Genomic DNA, 10326 nt, shown 5'->3' on the forward strand with positions numbered 1-10326 from the left:
GGTTTACAAAATAAAACTTGCTCCGCTACCGAAGGTGGAGCAAAAGAAGACAAAGACTCTACTGGTAAAATTAATACTAAATCAACTTCCACTTGATTTTGGTTTCATCACACATTTAAATCTGATTATAGACTTGTGAATTGACAGCTTATAGCTTTTACTTACTCATGCATTACAAATATGAATCATTTAGTTCCTTTTTATTTCTTTAAATGAAAGATCGTTCATTTCAACTAACACTCGTCTGTTATTCCTACCATGTTTTCTGTTCTTCAAGCCTTCTATTTTAATTTTCATCTCATTTCCTCTCTGTTATTTCTATTCCTACTATATTTTGTGAATCATTTAGAATGTATGCCTTTGTCTTGAAATTTGTGATAGAAATAGTGGGAAAAAAATATATTCTTTTGAAGTGCTCATAAATTAAATTCGTCCAAATTATACTTGGCTTATCAAACTTAGCTTTCTATTAATTGTTCTCTTTACTGCTTTGATAGGGGTTGCGTGCAAGTTGCCGATACACTACTGCTTCCTCGGGAGGTGCAAATACATTCTTTTTTACGTGTATCTCAAATAAAAAACAGTTACTCTCTTGCCTTAAATGTTCATCTGCATACTCTAGATTCTTACGGTCCAATATACTCCTTGCCTCAAGTGCGGATGCAGCCTTACATGAATCAGGTAATGAGTCTCAATCTCTATTTTTAAAATATAATAGGTTTCCTGCTAAATATGTGCAGTCATAAAGTTTGAATTCAGGTTCTGTCCTTGCCGTACCTAATACGTTAAAAAAAAGGCAAAAATTATAGGCACACATATTGAACAACAATATCTCTAAATATTTGTTTATATACAAATATTGGAATATCCTTTATTTTCCTACGAGATTTGGCGACAATGTCTTTCAATTAGTGTTATAGTTCAGAAATGGGCTTTAAAGATGAAGAGATAATACATATATCTTAATCTTTTGTATATGCATTTTGTAATTTTTAACTGTCCAATCACTTACTGTTTTTTCTGTTCCAGCATAACCCGATACATGCTACAATCAGAAAGAATCAAGTAAATAGGTACAAGAATTTGTTGAGTGAAGGTTCAGCCTATGTTAATATGAACTTCAAAGTTACTGAGACTTCTGGAGAATATGGACCTCTCACAAGTACCGTAACGATCCGACCGGTCGTTTTGAGCTTTAGCGTGGTGTTCGGCGGTTTGAGGCCTTGAGTAGCTTCACTTCAAGTCTTATGACTTGCACGTATGGTCGGAATTGAATTTCGAAAAGTTCAGAGTTAGTTTGGGAAGAAAATTCTAATTTCGGAAGCTTTAAGTTGGAATAATTGACCAAGGTTTGGTTTTTGAGTAAATGACCTCGGAATCAGGATTGGAAGGTTCCACCAGGTTCGTGTGAGAATTTTGGACTTGGGCGTATGTCCGGATCGGATTTTGGATGACCCGGGAGTATTTTGGCGCCTATTGTGGAAGGTTGGCGTTTTGGAAGAATTTCATAAATTTGGGTTGAAATGCATTTTAATGTTTTTAATGTCCGTTTGGGATTCCGAGTCTGGGAATAGCTCTATATGATGATTCTGGTATTGGGAGCGCGTCTGGATGTGGATTTGGAGGTCCGTAAGTCATTTCGGGGTCATTTGGCGAAAGTTGGAAATTTGGATAATTTTGAGAAGTTTGACCGGGAGTGGACTTTCTGATATCGGGGTCGGATTCTGATTCCGGAATTGGGAATAGGTCCGTAATATCAATTATGACTTGTGTACAAAATATGAGGTCAATCGGACGTGATTTGATAAATTTCGGCATCGATTGTAGAAGTTTGAAGTTTCAAAGTTCATTAGGTTTGAATTGGAGGGTGATTCATGTTTTTAGCGTTGTTTGATATAAGTTGAAGGCTCGACTAAGTTCATATTGTATTTTGGGACGTGTTGGTGTATTTGGTTGAGGTCCCGAGGGCCTCGGGTGGATTTCGGATGATTAACGGATCAACTTGGAGCTTTGTTGTGTTGTTGAAGGGCCTGAGTTCTGGTGTAATCGCACCTGCGGAAAAAGGGCCGCAAGTGCATAGCCGCAAAAGCGGTAAGGCAAGCGCAAAAGTGGAAGGGCCAAGGCTACTGAGGACCGCAGGAGCAGAAAGAGTTGCGCACCTGTGACAGCGCATGTGCGAAAGCAGTGGCCGCAGAAGTGGCAAGGTCGCAGGTGCGGAAGAAGTACCAGCAGAAGCGGATGCGCAGGAGCGGACAAGAAGTCAGCAGGTGCGGGAGTCGCTGGGCAGAATGCTTAAAAGAGCGGGGCTCAGCCATTTTTTGCCATTTTCTCTTCATTCTTTGGCGATTTTTGGAGCTTCTTGAGGGAAGTATTCACCTAGAAACTTGGAGGTAAGTTAATCCCACCTATTGCAAGTTAAATACTTGGATTATATATTGATTTAGATATGAAAATTTGTAGAAATTTGGGATTTTGAGGAAAAACCTATAAATTGATATTTTTGGATTTTGAATACGAATTTGGGCATGGAATTGAGAATAAATCATATATTTGAGTTCGTAATGTTATGGGCAATGTTATCTTCGAACATTTTCGAATTCGGGCACGTGGGCCCGAGGGTTGATTTATCGACTTTTCGAACGAAGTTGAAAATTTGTTTAAATTGATTTGTTGGGAGAATTAGAGTATATTTTTATGGGTTTGCACATTGTTTAACTAGTTTTGAAGTGACGCGCACCGGTTTGAGGTGTTAGGGCGGCGTTGGAGCCGGATTATGGAACGTCGGAGCGAGGTAAGTCTCCTGTCTAACTCGGTGAGGGGAAAACTACCCCTAGGTGATATATTTAATATGTGTAACTTGATGCGGGGGCTACGTATGTACAAGGTGATGAGAGTCCATACGTAGCTAGCTTCATGTTATTGTCCGGGTAGACTTAGGTTCACACCATGCTATACTTGCACTGTAGAGATTATCTTTGCTCGTTTAATTCTTTTATTTCGCATGATGACTTGAAGCTAGACATGCGTAGAGTGATAGACTCGTTATTGTAGATACTTCACGAGTTTCATGATTAGTCACGAAAAAATTGTACTCCTCTTATGAAATTGTGTCAGTGATATATATATATATATATATATATATATATATATATGTGTGTGTGTGTGTGTGTGTGTGTGTGCGCGCGCGTTTCATTGAAAGGTTTTTCGTTAAATAAATTATAACTCACACGTTTATTCGTAAGTGGGGCCAAGGACCCGCTAAAGCTTCTTACTCTAATGGGATCGGGCCGTTCGCATCGGCAGGATTTATGTACCATACTCTCATGGGAGCAGGTCGTTCGCCTCGGCAGGTTAATAGATGCATCTATGGTTCATGTCGTTCGACCCTCGGCAGTACACAGATTATGATGGGATCGGCCCGTACGCCTCGGTATTTCTATAAAATATCCTCATGAAATTGTGCGTAACATTTGGCAAGAAGCCAATGTATCTGTGAGTTCTTCCCGATTTGAAGTATAACGACCCATTTTGGTGAGGTCCACTATATATTTATATATATACTCCGATTGAGGAGGAAATTTTCTAATTGAGAGCTTGAGCCTATTGTAAAGAGGAGAATTGTACCACATATTTATACTTGTTTATTTTATTTATTTACTCTGCCTCATATTTGTGCACCTCTTTACTGTACCTGATATTATTGGACCACTAGTGAGTGTCGATGTCGACCCCATGGTCTTTACTCCTACGGGGTTAGGCTAAATACTTACTGGGTACACGTTGATTTACGTACTCACACTACACTTGCTGCATATTTTTGTGCAGGTACTTTTATATCTGGTGGTCCTTTGGGAGCGGAGGCGCGGATGATGCGCAAACTTCCGTAAGCTGCATTTCATGTTACGATCCGCATCCAGCAGAGTCTCATTCAGAGTATTTATATTTTTCCTGTCCAATTTGTATTCCGGGCAGATGTTGTATTTTATTCTACTTCCTTGTTGATGCTCATGCACCTATAACACCGGATTTTGGAATAGCTCTGTATGGTGATTCTGGTATTGGGAGCGCATCCGGATGTGCATTTGGAGGTCCGTAGGTCATTTCGGGGTCATTTGGCGAAAGTTGGAAATTTGGATAATTTTGAGAAGTTTGACCGGGAGTGGACTTTTTGATATCGGGGTCGGATTTCGATTCCGGAAGTAGGAGTAGTTCTGTAATATCAATTATTAATTGTGTGCAAAATCAAAGGTCATTCGAACGTGATTTGATAGGTTTCAGTATCGATTGTAGAAGTTTGAAGTTTCAAAGTTCATTAGGTTTGAATTGGAGGGTGATTCGTGTTTTTAGCATTGTTTGATATGAGTTGAAGGCTCGACTAAGTTCCTATTGTATTTTGGGGTGTGTTGGTATATTTGGTTGAGGTCCCGAGGACCTCGGGTGGATTTCGGAAGGTTAACGGATCAACTTGGACCTTTGTTGTGTTGTTGAAGGGCCTGAGATCTGGTGTAATCGCACCTGCGGAAAAAGGGCCGCAGGTGCGACGCCGCAAAAGTGGTAAGGCAAGCGCAAAAGCGGAAGGGCCAAGGCTGCTGAGGACCGCAGAAGCAGAAAGAGTTGCGAACCTGCGAAAGCAGTGGCCGCAGAAGCGGGAAGGCCGCAGGTGCAGAAGAAGTGCCACATAAGCGGATGCGCAGGAGCGGCCAAGGAGTCTGCAGGTGCGGGAATCGTTGGGTAGAATGCTTAAAAGAGAGGAACTCAGCCATTTTTTGCCATTTTCTCTTTATTCTTTGGCGATTTTTGGAGCTTATTGAGGGAAGTATTCACCTAGCAACTTGGAGGTAAGTTAATCTCACCTATTGCAAGTTAAATACTTGAGTTATTTATGAATTTAGACATGAAAATGTGTAGAAATTTGGGATTTTGAAGAAAAATCTATAAATTGGTATTTTGGATTTTGACCACGAATTTGGGCATGGAATTGAGAATAAATCATATATTTGAGTTCATAATATTATGGGTAATGTCATCTTCGAACATTTTCAGAATTCGGGCACGTGGGCCCGAGGGTTGATTTATCGACTTTTCGAACGGAGTTAGAAATTTGTTTAAATTTATTTCTTGGGAGAATTAGAGTATATTTTTATGGGCTTGCACATTGTTTGACTAGTTTTGGCGCGATGGGCACCGGTTTGAGGTGTTAGAGCGGTGTTGGAGCCGGATTATGGAACGTCGGAGCGAGGTAAGTCTCATGTCTAACTCGGTGAGGGGGAAACTACCCCTAGGTGATATATTTAATATGTGTAACTTGATGCGGGGGCTATGTATGTACAAGGTGACGAGAGTCCGTACGTAGCTAGCTTCATGTTATTGTCCGGGTAGACTTAGGTTCACACCATGCTATACTTGCACTATAGAGATTATCTTTGCTCGATTAATTCTTTTATTTTGCATGATGACTTGAGGCTAGACATGCGTAGATTGATAGACTCGTCATTGTAGAGACTTCACGAGTTTCATGATTAGTCACAAAAAAATTCTACTCCTTTTATGAAATTGTGTCCGTGATATATATATATATATATATATATATATATATATATATATATATATATATGTTTCATTGAAAGGTTTATCGCTAAAGAAATTATAACTCACACGTTTATTCGTGAGTGAGGCCATGGACCCGTTAAAGCTTCTTACTCTAATGGGATCGGTTCGTTCGCTTCGACATGATTTATGTACTATACTCTCATGGGAGCGGGCCATTCGCCTCGGCAAGTTCATAGATGTATTTATGGTTCATGTCGTTCGACCCTCGGCAGTACACAGATTATGATGGGATCGGGTCGTACGCCTCGGCATTTCTATAAAATATCCTCATGAAATCGTGCGTAACATTTGGCAAGAAGCCAGTGTATCTGTGAGTTTTTCCCGATTTGAAGTATAACAACCCATTTTGGTGAGGTCCACTATATATTTATATATATACTCTGGTTGAGGAGGAAATTCGTTAATTGAGAGCTTGAGCCTATTGTAAAGAGGAGAATTGTACCACGTATTTATACTTGTTTATTTTATTTATTTACCCTGCCTCATATTTGTGCACCTCTTTACTGTACCTGATATTATTGGACCACTAGTGAGTATCGATGTGGACCCCGTGGTCACTACTCCTCCGGGATTAGGCTAGATACTTACTGGGTACACGTTGATTTACGTACGCATACTACACTTGCTGCACATTATTTTGTGCAGGTACTTTTATGTCTGGTGGTCTTTTGGGCGCGGAGGCGCGGATGATGCGGAGACTTACCGTAAGCTGCATTTCATTTTACAATCCGCAGCCAGCAGAGTCTCATTCAGAGTATTTATATATTTCCTGTCCAATTTGTATTTCGGGCAGATGCTATATTTTATTCTACTTCCTAGTTGATGCTCATGCACCTGTGACACCGAATTTTGGAATAGCTCCATGTGGTGATTCTAGTATTAGGAGCGCGTCCGGATGTAGATTTGGAGGTCCATAGTTCATTTCGGGGTCATTTGGCGAAAGTTGGAAATTTGGATAATTTTGAGAAGTTTGACCGGGAGTGGACATTTTGATATCAGGGTCGGATTCCGATTCCGGAAGTAGGAGTAGGTCTGTAATGTCAATTATGAATTGTGTGTAAAATCGGAGGTCAATCGGACGTGATTTGATAGGTTTCGGCATCGATTGTAGAAGTTTGAAGTTTCAAAGTTTATTAGGTTTGAATTGGAGGCTGATTCGTGTTTTTAGCGTTGTTTGATATGAGTTGAAGGCTCGACAAAGTTCCTATTGTGTTTTGGGACGTATTGGTATATTTGATTGAGGTCCCGAAGGCCTCGGGTGGATTTCGGATGGTTAACGGATCAATTTGGAGCTTTGTTATGTTGTTGAAGGGCCTGAGTTTTGGTGTAATCGCACCTGCAAAAAAAGGGCCGCAGGTGCGACGCCGCAAAAGCGGTAAGGCAAGCATAAAAGAAGAAGGGCCAAGGTTGTTGAGGACCGCAGGAGCAGAAAGAGTTGCGCACCAGGGACAATGCAGGTGCGAAAGTAGTGGCCGCAGAAGCGGCATGGCCGCAGAAGCGGCAAGGCCGCAGGTGCGGAAGAAGTGTTGCAGGAGCGGCCAAAGAGTCTGCAGGTGCGGGAGTCATTTGGCAGAATGCTTAAAAGAGCAGGGCTCAGTAAATTTTTGCCATTTTCTCTTCATTCTTTGGCGATTTTTGGATCTTCTTGAGGGAAGTATTCACCTAGCAACTGAAGGTAAATTAATCCCACCTATTGCAAGTTAAATATTTGGATTATATATGGATTTAGACATTAAAATTTATAAAAATTTGGGATTTTGAAGAAAAACCTATAAATTGGTATTTTTAGATTTTGATCACGAATTTGGGCATGGATTTGAGAATAAATCATATATTTGTGTTCGTAATGTTATTGGTAATGTTATCTTCAAACATTTTCGGAATTCTGGCATGTGGGCCCGAGGGTTGATTTATCGACTTTTCGAATGGAGTTGGAAATTTGTTTAAATTGATTTGCTGGGAGAATTAGAGTATATTTTTATGGGTTTGCACTTTGTTTGACTAGTTTTGGAGCGACGGGCACCGGTTTGAGGTGTTAGAGCGGCGTTGGAGCTGGATTATGGAACGTCGGAGCGAGGTAAGTCTCATGTCTAACTCGGTGAGGGGGAAACTACCCCAAGGTGATATATTTAATTTGTGTAACTTGATGCGGGGGCTACGTATGTACAAGGTGATGAGAGTCCATACGTAGCTAGCTTCATGTTATTGTCCGGGTAGACTTAGGTTCACACCATGCTATACTTGCACTGTAGAGATTATCTTTGCTCGTTTAATTCTTTTATTTCGCATGATGACTTGAGGCTAGACATGCGTAGAGTGATAGACTCGTTATTGTAGATACTTCACGAGTTTCATGATTAGTCACGAAAAAATTGTACTCCTCTTATGAAATTGTGTCAGTGATATATATATATATATATATATATATATATGTGTGTGTGTGTGTGTGTGTGTGTGTGTGTGTGCGCGCGTTTCATTGAAAGGTTTTTCGTTAAATAAATTATAACTCACACGTTTATTCGTAAGTGGGGCCAAGGACCCGCTAAAGCTTCTTACTCTAATGGGATCGGGCCGTTCGCATCGGCAGGATTTATGTACCATACTCTCATGGGAGCAGGTCGTTCGCCTCGGCAGGTTAATAGATGCATCTATGGTTCATGTCGTTCGACCCTCGGCAGTACACAGATTATGATGGGATCGGCACGTACGCCTCGGTATTTCTATAAAATATCCTCATGAAATTGTGCGTAACATTTGGCAAGAAGCCAATGTATCTGTGAGTTCTTCCCGATTTGAAGTATAACGACCCATTTTGGTGAGGTCCACTATATATTTATATATATACTCCGATTGAGGAGGAAATTTTCTAATTGAGAGCTTGAGCCTATTGTAAAGAGGAGAATTGTACCACATATTTATACTTGTTTATTTTATTTATTTACTCTGCCTCATATTTGTACACCTCTTTACTGTACCTGATATTATTGGACCACTAGTGAGTGTCGATGTCGACCCCATGGTCACCGGGGTTAGGCTAGATACTTACTGGGTACACGTTGATTTAGGTACTCATACTACACTTGCTGCACATATTTTTGTGCAGGTACTTTTATGTTTGGTGGTCCTTTGGGCGCGGAGGCGCGGATGATGCGGAGACTTACCGTAAGCTGCATTTCATGTAACGATCCGTAGCCAGCAGAGTCTCATTCAGAGTATTTATATTTTTCCTGTCCAATTTGTATTTCGGACAGATGCTGTATTTTATTCTACTTCCTAGTTGATGCTCATGCACTTGTGACACCGGGTTTTGGGGTTATTATGGGTTGTTTGGTATAGAAAATGTGAAATTATTTTTATTTAATCTGTAAAGTCCATCTTTTATTATTAAATTAAAGGAAATTGTGATTTCAAATTTCAAAATGAGTAATTAAGTTAATTAATTATTATCGGCTTGCCTGACAACGGTGTTAGGCGCCATCATGACCTATAATGAATTTTTGGTCGTGACAACATGGTATCAGAGCACTAGGTTCACATAGGTCTCACGAGTCATGAGCAAGTCTAGTAGAGTCTTGCGGATCTGTACGGAGACGTCTGTACTTATCTTCGATAGGCTACAGGACTATTAGGAGCACTTCCCTTTCTTGATTCCTCATCGTGCGATTTGATTTCCTTTGAGGCTTATGCCTTTATATCCTTCCTACTCATTTTTATACGATGTTCAGCGCTTGTGTCAATTGGGCATCGAGGAGTTGTAGTGGTACTACAGACGTGGGCAGATGTTTCTCCATGTGCATTCGAGCCAGTTATTATCGTCTTCTTGCGGAATGATGTTCTGTCATTTCGGCTCAGTAGTTGTGTTTTCAATGGTTTCAAGGTTGCGCGCAAATTGCTATGATGTTCAAACATTATTATCGCGTCGTGTTGGTGTAATGGTAGGGTGCTTGCTTATGTGTCGAGGTAGTGAACGACTGGAAAGGAGGTTTTATTTTTCAGTGCATGATTGAGAGGATCAGCATTCTATTTCCAGCGGAGGAAAGGCAATCAGACTACGAATGCTCAGGTTTGGGTCGATGGGGTAATGAGACTTGGTATTTTCGAGCGTGGTGGAATCTGCATCTGTGATGTGGTGTCGTCGTCCTTGATTGAATGTGTTAAGCTTGCCGTTGTTATGGCCTCTTTCAAAATCGCCTTTGGGGCAGAGTATTGTGAATAGTGTCGGGGAAGCAGGTGTCAGATATAGAGGAGTGTAGCAATTTTCGAATCAAATGGGTATTTCTAATGTTGATGGATAGAAAAGGCTGATCTTCTAGGAGGGTTGGAGTTGGTGGCAATTTATTAGCTCAAGCGTTACGGAGATGGATTCAGATTTGAGGCAACAATTGGGCAGCGAAGGACGAGGAAGGTCATGTGGGAGGTGTTTTGCGGTGGTTGAATTGCTAGAAGGTCAAGTATGAAAAGCGAAAGTCGAGGGGTTGCTTAAAGGAGAGGGTTTAACCAAAGTGGAAAAGTGGCAGAGTAACATATAGGTTTCGTGGTAGGATGGCCACATGCCTTGAGGAAAGTTTGGAGCCATTTGGAAATTCATGATGGGCAGAGATTAGGTCCACAAATTTTATTTGGATGTAACATGACTTCGAACTTGGAATGCATTCTTGGACTTTTAGCTGACATCAATGGGGAAGGAGGAATCTCGGTGGGTCTCAGGGTTATGTA

General features: G+C 40.8%; 1 long non-coding RNA gene across 1 annotated transcript; it reads left to right on the plus strand.

Annotated features, from left to right (window-relative positions):
- Positions 1-459: 459 nt before the first annotated feature.
- Positions 460-9030, plus strand: LOC138891837 (uncharacterized). Its single transcript, XR_011408173.1, has 2 exons — positions 460-681; positions 8714-9030. It is a non-coding gene; the product is annotated as an uncharacterized lncRNA (long non-coding RNA).
- The last annotated feature ends 1296 nt before the right edge of the window (positions 9031-10326 follow it).

The sequence above is a fragment of the Nicotiana tomentosiformis genome, chromosome 5 (assembly GCF_000390325.3).
Source record: "Nicotiana tomentosiformis chromosome 5, ASM39032v3, whole genome shotgun sequence".
NCBI lineage: Eukaryota > Viridiplantae > Streptophyta > Magnoliopsida > Solanales > Solanaceae > Nicotiana > Nicotiana tomentosiformis.